Source organism: Lissotriton vulgaris, chromosome 8, assembly GCF_964263255.1.
Source record: "Lissotriton vulgaris chromosome 8, aLisVul1.2, whole genome shotgun sequence".
Taxonomy (NCBI): domain Eukaryota; kingdom Metazoa; phylum Chordata; class Amphibia; order Caudata; family Salamandridae; genus Lissotriton; species Lissotriton vulgaris.
Genome location: NC_141696.1, coordinates 236,608,823 through 236,620,958, shown reverse-complemented (window position 1 = coordinate 236,620,958; position 12,136 = coordinate 236,608,823). Strand labels below are relative to the sequence as shown.

Here is a 12,136-nt window from a genome sequence, read left to right as displayed (position 1 = left end):
TCTTCTTCGCTAATTACGCCTCGCACAATTCTAGTCTTATGATAATCGGCATCTACAGTGAACGTCGGAGGCAACAGATTTGCAATGAAACATGAGCCCATGAAGTCAGCGGGCAACCATGCGTATGCACGATCATGGCAGATAAAGTATGTACCCTTGGCAGCCAGAAACACAGGGGACGAGACCATCGGCAGAATGTAATTTTCAGTGCAAGCACTCTCTCCAAGTCGGGCTTTCGATCTTCGGCCACGACCCATCAGACAAAAATTACCAATGTGGGGTACGACCCATATCGGGGGTGAGCTTTTAAGCTGCTTTTCACTCGTGAACACACTATACTCGCCTCTACTCAGGACCCTGTAAGCTTGTACCTCTTCTTCGGGAATAAGCGAGGGATCATAGATATCACTATCTAAATCCTCTATTGCTATAGACAAAGGTTTTTGATACGAGGTAGGACCAGAGTAGGGGGAACGTGGTTCCCGAATGGGGTGGAAGCCTAGTGCGCTTCGAAACATTGTTTGAAATGCTCGAGCAGACCCTTGGGAACTATACGGTAACACCAGATATGGAATTCCCTTATCCGTAGTATGTGGCATCAACCCACACACCCAACAATTAGTAGTGTTAACCACTAACTGATGCTGATGAAGGAGCTGAATAAAGGAATTGTTGCGGAATTCTGCACGTCTAGCCTGCTCGTGTTCGGGTAAGACATGAAAGGAATGAGGGGAAGCAGTGGAGGTAAGTTTAGGGTCAGGGGTAGGAGTAGGTGTAGCAGAAGGTAAGAAGTAAGACATTGTGTAATACACCCCACCCGCCATTAATGCAGAAACAATCAAAAACAATACGAATATTTGAAACATAAAACATTTGGTACGACTAAGTTGTTGCAACTTAAACCTTTGCGCCTGAGCTTCTTCCAAGTCCATCAGCTTCGAAAACGCCATTCCCTATGACCGTCCGCAACGTTTCTTGACGCACTTCGTTCTGTGTAGCAGTAGTCAATTCCTAGGAGTTCCCAGGAACCGACGGTCTTTAACCTAGCGTCAAGACCTACTAACCAGAAGGAAGTACGCGCGCGGCCCTACGGCCTTTATTTACAATACATATATATTTTGTCTCTCAGCTGTGGAAGCAAAAATACGTTGGAAAAAGAATCTTCAATATGTACAAAAATAATTACAATGATACGGGTGTTCAGACTGATCGTGGAAAACGGGATAATGCAATTGTCAAGGGACAGAACAGGATCTTTTTATTAGTCTTTAGTACGAGATCGCAAAAAGTATCGAGTTTTCCCAGGACGTGTCTGTTCGTCGAACAAAGGATCCGTTGAAGAGACAGCGTTCTGTTGATCAGTTGAATGTTCTGGTCTTGAGTCTTTTGATGACAGATGTTCAACAGTATCTTTCTGCTGCGCTGAGGATTCTCCGACAGGCTGTGCGTCGCTAAAAGGAACAAACGCCGGCAATCCTTCGGTTTCAGTTGATGCAATGCCTCTCCTTACCCACGGGTCTGCCGGCAAAGGGATAGGGACTTTCTTCGTGTGGGTGGCGTGCACCCAGTTCTTCCGTCCCTCAAGACAAACAGCAGTCCTCGTGGCGAGGAGAACCTGGTAGGGTCCAGTGAACCTCGGGTCCAAATTGTTCTTGCGCGAAAAGTTCCGCGTCACCACCCAATCTCCGGGCTGGAGCTGGTGGCCTGGACCCTCCGTCTGCGTCGGCAGTGCTTCGTAAACCTGTTGGTGAATTAACCTCAGTTTAGCAGTCAAGTCATGAAGATAATCTATCAACATTGGATACTCAAGATCACAGAACATACCTGGCCTAGGAACCCCCCAAACATTCGCAGGGCGACCGAACACTATTTCATAGGGGCTAAGCCCTACTCGGGAGTGTACAGTCGCCCTAGTTGACAGTAATGCTAAGGGTAAAGCGTCAGGCCACGAAAGACCAGTCGTAGCCTGAATCTTTGCTAGTTTCAGTTTAAGGGTGCCGTTATACCCTTCAACCAAACCAGCTGACTGGGGATGATTGGCGCTGTGGAATTTCTGATTAATTCCAAGGCCCTTACACACACTCTTCATCACACTTCCCACAAACTCACTTCCGTTATCTGACCACACGACTCTAGGCATTCCGTACCGAGGAAAATATTCCTTCAGTAGGATTTTCGCAGTAGACAAAGCAGTATTGTCTTTGAGAGGATAGGCCTCAATCCATCGGGAGAATGCGCAAACCACTACTAAAACGTATTTCAGGTTATTGCATCGCTCCATATGGATGAAGTCCAATTGAATCACCTCGAAGGGACATGAAGGGGGAGCAAAACTGCCAGGAGGAGTTGGGGTTCCCTTGCCAGGATTGTACAACATGCACACCATACAATTCTTAACCAAGCGTTCAGCACATTTCGTAATACCATCATTCTTCCACACAGGAGACAGCAGCTTACAAATACTTGCATCCAGCTTTCCCGTACTTTCTTTCCACTTCGTCTTTTCAGTCTCGGTGGCCTCTTTCTGAATTTCTTTCACACTCTCAATAGTGTCTTCACACATACCCGACTCTGCAGGCCACCTAACCGAACTCGTCACATACATTCGAGTACTAAGGTTCCGAGCAGTCTCCTTAGCAATCTCATCCGTAAACGCATTACCACGACCAACATCATCCGTCACCTTACGATGCGCACTACATTTAACAATTGCTACCTGCTCAGGCAACGTCAGTGCATCTAAGAGATCATTCACAAGCTGGCCATGCTGAATCTTCGTACCATGCGATGTCAGAAAACCTCTCTCTCTCCACAATCGTCCAAAGCTATGGGCGACGCCAAACGCATATTGGCTGTCGGTAAACACATTCACACGTTTCCCTTTCGCTAACACACACGCTCTGGTGAGAGCGATCAGCTCTGCAGCTTGGGCAGAATTCTGATTCAATCTTGCAGTCTCAACAACAGTATTCAACGTTACAACAGCATAAGCAGTAGTCACATCGCCATTCGGCAACTTAAAACACGAACCATCCACATACAGTGTTCCATCTGGATCTTCCAATGGGGTGTTTTTGAGGTCCACTCGACCTTTTGTTTCCTCTTCTGTCCTCAAATAACAATCGTGTTCTGTTATTTCATCTAACTCTGAGCTAATTGGTAACAAAGTCGCCGGGTTCAGAACATTGCAACGTTTTATTTGGATATGACTTGCCAGCAACGTCAATTCGTACCCAGACAATCTCGCACTCGTCAAGTGCTGAGTTTTCGTACGATTCAGAAGAGTGTCAACTGCATGCGGAACCATCACCGTAAGCATATTATCCATGACCAATCCTGCTGATTGTCGGATGGAGACCACAGCTGCCGCTGTTGCTCTCAAGCAACTCGGCAATGCTCTAGCTACCGGGTCCAAGGTCGAGGAAAAATATGCACATGGACGTTGCTTACCACCAAAAGGTTGCGTTAAAACACTTAAAGCACAACCTTCTCTTTCGTGAACATATAATGTGAACGGCTTACTGTAATCAGGGGTACCTAGCACAGGGGCCGAACACAATGAATCACGCAATTCAGAAAAACTTTTCTGACATTCTTCCGTCCATGGTAAAGGAGTTGAAACATCCTTGCACGTAAGAGCCACTAATGGTTTCGCTAGCAATGAAAAATTAGGAATCCATTGCCTGCAGTACGACATGATACCTAGAAAGGCACGCACATCTCTTTGTGTTGTTGGCACAGCCATTCGCGCAATTGCTGCAATTCTCTCTGGGGTCAACCGCCTTCCCTCCTTTGACAATAAGTGACCTAAATAGGTTACTTCTTGACAACAATATTGGAGTTTAGAAGGTGACACCTTGTGATTTAACACGCAGAGATGTTGCAGCAACGACACCGTAGCAATCTTGCAAATGTCCTGAGTATCAGCAGCCACCAATAAGTCATCGACGTATTGGATTAAGGCCGCACCAGCCGGCAACGTAAACGCATCCAGCTGACTCTTCAAGGCTTGACTGTATATCGATGGACTTTCACAGTAGCCCTGAGGAGCGCGTTTAAACCGGAAGCTACGGCCACCGAGAGAGAAACCGAAAAGGTCCCTGCTCTCCTCTGCAATCGGGATGCTGAAGAACGCATTCTTCAAGTCAATCACCGAAAACCACGATGCAGAAGCTGGAATCAGAGTCAGTAGCGCCGTGATGTCAGGCACAACGGGGAACTGAGGAATCACAATTTTATTCACCTCCCGTAAATCGATAACAAAACGATAAACAGGTGGCTTCGAAGGATCAGTACGTTTAAGAATGGGCAGCACAGGGCTGTTGCACACGTTTCCCCGAGTCTCCTCAATAACGTCTTTCTCGATCAGATCATAGATGATCGCTAACAATGCTCGTTCACCATCAAGAGAGATACGGTACTGGGGAATACGTGGCAATCGCAGATTAGATTTCAACTGAACAACATAAGGAGAGATGTCAAGCAGGCCCACATCGTTGGGACCCGTCGCCCACAAAGATGTAGGAAGAGAACTCAATTCCGGTGGAAGCTTATCGAGAGATAAGTACATTGGAGAGACAACCCTCTCTCCCAACGTAAGCTTTACACCCGCAGGAGAACAATACAGAGTTGCATACAAACGTTTAAGCAAATCCAGGCCCAAAAGATTTTCACCACAACCAGTAGTCAAAATCAACGGAGCTTGGAGCTCACGAGGCCCAATTTTAAGGGGCAAAGGGCGTGAAACTGGATTGCTAACAGGGGCGCCAGAGAATCCAACGGAAACATTTGTTAAGCCAGACAAAGGTGCGCCAGGGAGTTTCGAATACATAATAGAACTTTTCGCTGCACCAGTGTCCAACAGAAAAGGCTCAACGACGCCCGATGTAGCAACCACGACGTAAGGCCCTCTCTGATCAACCGGAACTGATACCACTCCCTCTCCTTGTCTATGGCTGTCCTAGTAATTACTGTCGTCAGTTCCCTGATCGATGTAATAATCGTCTACATTGTACTGCGCAGATCGTCCTTGCGATGAACCACGTTGATCGAAACAGTTATTAGAGTTTGATGAGTTATCTGAACGATCATTCTGAGCACCACGACCTCTACCACGTGACGTCTGCTGTGAACCACCACGACCTCCTCTAGATGAATTACCACTATTACGATCGTTCAGAACAGGACAATTGAATTTGATATGACCCTCCTGTCTACAATAGGCACATTGATTGTACCCTAACGAGGATCTTTGGGAGGAGGAGTCATTACGAGATTGTGATCGGTTCGACTGCGGCTGCGATCTATTTTGTTGGGGTGCATTCTGATTCGAACGTGGGGGATACGCCTGCTGTAGCAACACTTTAGTTTTAAGCTCTTTCGTCTTTTTATCAGCGCGGTCGTTCTCTTCTTTCTCTCTGTTCTCATAATATTGTGCTGTGGCCAATATCTGAGCTGAAGTAGAAACGGCCCACGCACTCTCTGAATTCTTTAATTTATTGCTCAAATCGGGCAATAAGTTGGAGACAAATTTGTCCACGAACAACCTTTGACCACCCTCAGTGCTCATATCCTGACCACTATGATCAATGAATGCCTCCTCAAACCTCGTAAAGAAGTCGGAGACACTCTCATCCTTCTTTTGTTTACAAGCTGATAATTTGTCCCAATTTACCCTCATAGCCGGCATAAGAGTCTTCATTAACGTTATTATTCTTTGAGGAAGATCAGCAATCAGCTGGTCGGGTTTAGCACCACCAGTTTGTCGGGCATCCGCCGCTACTATGGCAGCCCAAGCACCACCTAATTCATTCGGATGGTTTTCCTGACGAATCTTAGCCCATACCGGTTGCGGTACAACATTGCCAAACAACATATCAATATCGGCAAGATTCATTATCGTAGCATCTACGAGCTGCGATAATTCCTTATAGTACCCTGTAGGATTTTTGCGAGGGTCAGGCAAAGATTGCTTCACCTGCAACACTTCGGAGCGTTTCCATGGGAGATGTATCCACACTCTCTGAAAGAATGGCAAGATCGGAGGAGCAGCTGCGGGATTACCTGGCATCCACACTGGTGGAACTTCGCGCATAGGAAACTGACCAGACTCGTCTGGCAGTCTTTCAACATCCTCAACAAACAAGGCTTGAGGTATAGGAGTGGGACGGAAAGATAGCAACCGCTCAACAGCACGTCGAACGTTGGTATCCACTATCAGTCCGTTCGAGAACTGAAGCTGAAGATCAGACAGGGCGGTCAGCACCTCGTCAGGTGCGTCGGCCGATATCTGATCACGTAGGACTTTACACATTTCCTCGAACACAAATCTTTGAGTTGGTATATTGAATTGACAAAATGTGTCGAGTACAACACGTGGTGGATTTCGAAGAGGATGCATCATCCAACCCATCGCCATATTATATAGCGAAACGCGTTCTCTGGTACCAGGAAGCTGACTACGTCTCTGAGGACCATCGGAACCAGCGGACCCAAGAACAGGTCCGAGCGAATGAAAGACCCTAGCCGCAAGAGGAGAATTACGAAAACGAGTAGAGGGAGAAGTATAGGACACAGGACTAACAAGCGAAGGAGTAGAAACAGTAGCAACAGCAGGAGTTAACAAAACAGGAGCAGTAGCGGGAGCAGGAGTATGTGGAAGCGGAGGAGCAGTAGGGATAGCGACAGGCAAAGAAGCAGGAACAGTCGGAAGAACGGGTGCAGGTTGAGGAACAGGCAAAGGAAGAATAGGTGCAGGAACAGGTACAGGGGGAAGCACAGGAGCTGTGGTACCCTGTACATACGGAGGTGGCGACTTCATAAGATAAGACATTAAAGGATCCTCAACTGGTTCTTCCTTCTTATCCGACTCCGTAGGCAAAGCAGGATAGCATTTATCTATGGACATACGCTGTAGTCTATCAAACACTTCCTTATCCTTAACCTCCTTGTCACGCTGAAATTTCTCTGCTTTCTTCACTATGGTAGCAACATTATCTCGCTGATTACGTTTAGTCTGTCTGATTTCTTTCTGTTTGGCTTCTTTTCGCCACAACCGAAAGGCATCAAACATGGCCGGCCTTGACTTTTTCGCAAATAATTTAGCCTCTAGGTTATCTAAAATCGGGGTTTCAAAGCTACCATGAGGTGGCCAACGAAGGTCACCGTCCTTCTTCGTATATTTAATCCAGTATTCATTAAAAGTAATCGGGCCTAGCCCATGTTTACTGTATAGTTCATAAGTCGGAGTTCCAACCGGAGGTATCGGACACGAGTCCTCCAGTCGGGAATCCATACCACAAGGTCTGAAACAACTAAACAAAGTACTGCGACCAGGCATCTTGCACAGTGGCCGAGTTTCACAAACTTCAAGGGTTACGGGATTTACCAAGTCCCAGCAAAGAGCAAAAACCCCCGGTTTTTGGCGGCTGCAGTCGTCAAACAACACAACAAAGGACCAAGAACTACAAATGCAATGGAACCATGCAACAACTAAGAACCACAACCAAGAACTCTGGGAGCGACCCACAAATACTTAACTCAAAGATCGATGGCGTCACCAGGAAGGCCCGTCAATTGTCTCGCTCTACCAAGGTCTACGCCAGGCGCCAAAAACAGGTCTACAGTCAGGGCAGCAGTCCGTCGCAGCCGTCCGGAGGCGGGAATCTTCGCGGGAAAAGTCTTCGGGCCACTTATTTCGACAACAGGATCGATGAAGCGGAGTGCACCTTCCCTCGGAGATTTCACACGAAGTTCCTCACGATCGTCGGGCTTGGACCGGTACCACTGATGCAGCCCACGTTGGGCGCCAACTGAAGGACTGGGTTTATTTAGAACCCAGCGGTGCCAGGGCACAACACCTGAAACCTTCGTGGGTAACCTGCTCCGGCGTACGAATCACAGAGACACAGGACACTTCCTTCGGCGTCAAAGATTCAAGGTTTATTTACTGCAGGGAACACAGAGATCACGACAAGTACAACACGTGCAACTTGGGGAGACTGCTTCAAATTGGTTCTGTGAATCGCTCCTTTTATACATGGTTATCCCATAGAGTTACATTGAACACAAAAAGTTTATGACCCGGTTCCCATAATTATCCCCCAGAGGGGTCGCTTTGGTCACTTTGATACACATAAGGACCGGAACATAAGTGCGGAAGCATTTGGCGGTTCCCAACTGTAAAAACCCATCTTCCCAACATTAGTGCATTCCAACCAGCAGTAAAACAGATTGGAATAGGAACAAGGACAGGTGTAGAGGAAGACGGAGACAGTGGGGAGATCGGAAAGGGTGTAAAAGGGAGGTATCGAGAGACACGAGATACAGGCATCAAAGGGACGTGCCTAATGAGATGCACGGCTAAGACAATAAACCGGCACGGCGAGATGAGCCTCGAGCAGGGCCATCTGCTTTACAGTAGCATCCCCCTCATCATAAAGACACTTACAAAGGACATGTGTCTTCCGCAAATCTTGGGAGTCCCAGGGTCGCGAAGCGGACAACGTCCGTTCGCTGGCTACTTGAGGGCAAGAGACAAAATGGATGCCGTATCTAAGATGGAACCCGTGGGTACAGATAGAAATACCCACATAACAAACGAACGGTTTAGGTTAGCGTAGCGAAACTGTGTACACCCACTAAACTCGTCATTTGCGGTTCATAGATACCAGACTCGACCATATTCGTGCGAGTCGAAAACACCACTTACAATTGTCACGGAACCTCAGTAGTCTTTTCTGGAGTTTGGCCGTGGTTCCCGCGTAAAGGGCGTTGCCGTAGTCCAGTCTGCTGCTGACGAGGGCCTGGGGACTGTCCTTCTTGTCCCGGTGGGGATCCATCTGTAGATCTTTCGAATCATTTGGAGGGTGTTGAAGCAGGAGGGGGAGATGGCATTGACCTGCTGGGTCATTGATAGCGTTGAGTCCAGGATGATCCCCAGTTTGCGCGCGTGGTCGGTGGGTGTCCGTGCAGCTGCCAGTGTGGTCGGCCACCAGGAGTCCTCCCAGGAGGAGGGGGAGGAGCCGAGGATGAGGAACTCCTTCTTGTCCGAGTTCAGTTTCAGGAGACTGTGCTTCATCCATTCGGAGACGGCCTTCATTCCTTCGTGGAGGTTGGTTTTGGCGGTGGCAGGGTCCTTGGTGAGGGAGAGGATCAACTGGGTGTCATCGGCTATGAGACGATGGTGAGATCGTGTGATCGGACGATGTTGGCAAGCGTTGCCATGTAGATGTTGAAAAGGGTCTGGCTGAGGGAGGATCCTTAGGGTATGCCGCAGGTGATCTTGGTGGCTTCGGAGCGGAATAGACTGAGGCGTACTCTCTGGGTTCTGCTGGTGAGGAAGGAGGTGACCCAGTCCAGGGCTTTGTCGCGGATCCCTGCGTCATGGAGGGTGCAGGTAGGGTGTGGTGACAGACTGTGTCGAAGGCGGCCGAGAGGTCCAGGAGGATGAGGGCCTTGCATTTTTTTTAATGGAGTCCTTTCCATATTCCTGCCGACGATAGGACCAACGGCCCACGTCTACGACCGGACTCGAAGATGGTTCATGGGATACGCGTCGAAGGAGATCGAGATTGAAACAATACTGTTGAACAGTGAGATCTTGCTCATCGAAGGGGGATCGAATATGACACCGACCCGGAGCGCAGCAAATCATATCCGAACCCGATGGCGGAAAAAAACAATCTGGAGATGGAGTCGATGCCCATGCGCACTACTAACCACAGGAGGAGTCAACTATCTCGCAACTACAAAGACTTCTCCAATAACAAAGTGCAAACATCCGAGCCCAACACCAGATGGCGATCTATTCAAAAGTATACCATCTACAGCTCATATGCCTCAAACGGATATGTTTCTAGTCATATTCTCTAGCTGCCCATGTCATCATGGTGCACATAATTGTTAGTTCCAAAAGAGGGACCTTTGTTGCGGAGTTAAGAAAAGTAGGGCCACTATCAAGCTCCAACTTTTTGGTGAAACTAAGCGCATCACAGAGATCAGGAATTTTAAACTCCAAACCTGTACCATCAACCACTTCCAGCGAGCAGTTTATCACACTGCTGTTAGCTGTAAGAACGGGAGCTCTCAGATAGGAACTAAGTGCCACACACCTATGATGTGTGAATATTTAATTCCAATGTAATTTCCAGGTGATTACATTTTTAATGCAGTAACTGTCTAGTGATTATTAGGAAAGTGATGTTGGTAGTAGAGTTTTCAGTGGTGTGCCCACCAAATGGGTGCGCAAACTAAACATCCGCTGTTGTCCTCCCTGTGGAGTCTCTTGATTTTTCCTGCATGTCCAACTGATTGCTGTATCATTGATATGGGTGTTCTTGTAAAAAACATTAAAACATCTTGATTGCATTCTTTACATCTTCCACCAATTAGCAGAGGTTATGATATTTCTGGGAAACCTACTTGGTTTCAGATGAATTCTTCCTTGAAAAGGCAATTGTTTTCACCGGTAAGATGGGATCAAGACAGATCCCAATAGCCTAACACCAGGTACTATAAATCTGAACACTGTACAGATGATATTTCACACATATATTCCAACCAGACATACACTTGGATACAAACATGACAACCCAAGGGAAAAGCAATCTCACTGATGGATCCTTTCCTAAATTGTCCTTTTCGATTTACCCAATCCAGATCATGTCATTGATATACAAGGTCTTAGCACTTCACTGCATCTTCCTTTAAGCGTTTCATGAAGGGAGTATAGTGCACTCTAGAGAGCAGAACTATATTTTTTCCATCAAAGGGATTCTGTTTGCAAGGGGGTTTGTCATTAGATTTTTCTTGTGCCTGATTGTGTCGAGTTTGTACATGGCTGAACAACTCGATTAACATCATGGTAGGGTTGCCACTAAACTACTGTTAATGGATGAAACACAATGTTTCAAAACAGATTATGAATATATGCTCTCAAGTGTCCTTTTTGTACAGTAACAACACCAGATCTAAATAGTCAAACCACTGCTAAAAAAACACACAACGAACACCAAACTGTTTGTTAATAGTAGTAACTCACCAGTTCTATTCACTCCAATAACGTATGACCTAAGAGGCCTGCATTCACAACATGAGGAAACATTGCCATATTGTGGCAGATACTAGAAACATACACTAAAACTATAATCTATTTAGTAAATAAACAGACGCACAATCATCCCATGTGTCCCCTGCTGCCCAGCAGGATATCAAACTGCTCGCAAGCTGTGAGGATATAAAGATGGTTCGTTGTGACTTGAGGAGGGTTGGGACTTGTTTTCTGAAAGAATTCTGCAAGTCAGGGAATCAATTTAGGGCATATGTTTTACATTTACTGATGTAATTTGCAAACGCAGACACCTAGCTTACAGGGACAGCGAAAGGTACTTCAGAATGTGCTTAAAGACAGCTATAGCCATGGTAAAGAAGGGAAAGTGGATTCGTTCTACCATACACTGTTCTCACACAACACCTTGGGATACTCATCAATTTTGTTCAGCAATGTTTCCCCTTTCAATAATTACTGTTATATCAATTTTAGGTTCATGAACTTTAGATAATTTTGTATACTTGTATACTGATAACAATCTGTTTCAATGCAACATTCTGTGCTCCATCTCCTTTTTGAGTTCTTGTTTTTTCCTAAATGTTCCTTCTCATTTCTCCTATTTTAAGGCTTGGGTGCAAATGGCTTTAACTGTCTGTTGACCAAAACTATCGTTTCCAATAGACGTTCAGTGAGCTTTGGGTTAGCCCCTTGCTCATGATTGGATGGCTTTGTTGTTTATCTCACTTCCCGGCTCCTGATTCAATTACTTTCCAACATTTTCTTTTATTTGCCCCACCTAGGAGCAATTGTATATCACATTGTTCTGACTAGGAGTAATTGCTTATCACATTGTTCCGACTGGATTAGTTGTAACCTTCCACTGCTTAACTGTGGAGACTCTTTATTTTACTTTCAGTGCACCATGAAGTGCATCTGTTTTTTTTTGCTCTGTCCCCCACATGTTGCTTACCTCCTCAACCTCCCCCTCCCCCTCAACTTTTTTACTTTTGAATTATTTTAAAATACCACCACACCACCCAACACCTCTGTTTGTCTACCCACTTGGTCTTGCTAGTTAGTGGTGTT

At 46.4% G+C, this 12,136-nt stretch overlaps 1 protein-coding gene across 1 annotated transcript in view; it reads right to left on the bottom strand.

The window, feature by feature from the left end:
- LTN1 (listerin E3 ubiquitin protein ligase 1) overlaps nt 1-12,136 on the bottom strand; it is a 406,396-nt gene that overhangs the window by 50,936 nt on the left and 343,324 nt on the right. The window lies entirely within an intron of this gene.